The sequence below is a fragment of the Arachis ipaensis genome, chromosome B07 (assembly GCF_000816755.2).
Source record: "Arachis ipaensis cultivar K30076 chromosome B07, Araip1.1, whole genome shotgun sequence".
Classification (NCBI taxonomy): Eukaryota; Viridiplantae; Streptophyta; class Magnoliopsida; order Fabales; family Fabaceae; genus Arachis; species Arachis ipaensis.
This window is the reverse complement of record NC_029791.2, coordinates 23,005,010-23,006,401: the sequence shown is the minus strand read 5'-3', so window position 1 is coordinate 23,006,401 and position 1,392 is coordinate 23,005,010.

Here is a 1,392-nt window from a genome sequence, read left to right as displayed (position 1 = left end):
TGGAATGAAGATGATGAAAAAGAATGCAATGATAAAGCTAAATTATTTTTCATTATAAAAGATAATCTAATGGAAGCGAAAGAAATGTGCACATTGATTGGTGAATATGCAGTTAAATATATTTGCAAAAATTCACATAGAACTAATGAACAAACTGGTTATTTATTGGTTCAAAAAATTTTGGAAAATCATCCTATTCGATGTTATGAAATATTTCGAATGGAAAAATATATTTTTATTCATTTGTGTGCAGAATTAGTTGAACACAATTTAAAGAGAACTAAACAAATAGTAGTGTAAGAGATGGTTGCGATGTTTTTAAATATGGTTGGTCATGAGATTAGCAATAAAATGATACAAGAAAGATTTCAGGATTTAGGAGAGACGGCGAGTAGGCATTTTAAGTAAGTATTACTTGCTTACTTGAGGTTATCATTCAAATACATAAAGCCATTAGATTCTATGTTTCGAAAAGTTCAAACCAAAATACAAAATGATCAACGATATTGGCCATTTTTTAAGAATGCTATAGGAGTCATTGATGATACTCATTCCATGTGTGGTTAGCCAAACCGAACAAGCCAAATTTATTGGAAGAAAAGGATTTCTAACACAAAACGTAATGGCAGTGTGATAAGAATATGTATTTTATATTTGCATTACCAGGATAGAAAGGCACAGCTTATGATGCTCGTGTTTTTGAAAATGCAATAACAAGACCTAGTATGAAATTTTCCACAATTATATTTTTTTCATAATTATGAAATATTTTTCTAAATTTATTATTGATATGACAAAAATATTCTTTTTTTAGGTAAATATTATTTAGTAGATTTAGGATATCAAGTACCAGTTGGGTATATTGATCCATATAAATGTGAATGCTATCATCTTTCAGATTTTAGGCATTCATCTGAATTTGCAAATGGTAATAAAATGTTTAATTATTATCACTCAAGTCTAAGGTGCACAATTAAAAGAACTTTTGGTGTGTGAAAGAATAGATTTATAATTTTGCGTCGTATGCCGAAGTTTAAAATGAAAACTCAAGTTCAAATAGTTAGTCCAACAATAACTATTCATAATTTTATTCGACAAAATTTTGAAACAGATTTTGAGTTCACACGATATGAAGATGAAAATATTATTGAAGATGAAAATGATAAACAAATTGGTGATAGCATGTCCCCAAATTTATTTGTTGCCTTTTTTTTCAGAAATGAACATTGTGTGAGACTCTATCTGAAATCAAATTTTAGGCACAGATAAAATCTTATCAAATAAATTAAATTTAATACTTTTGCAATTAAATTAGTGTTATATTTATATTTATATGTTATAATACACTTTTGTATTTTATGCACTTTATTGTTATTTTTATTTAATTTTATA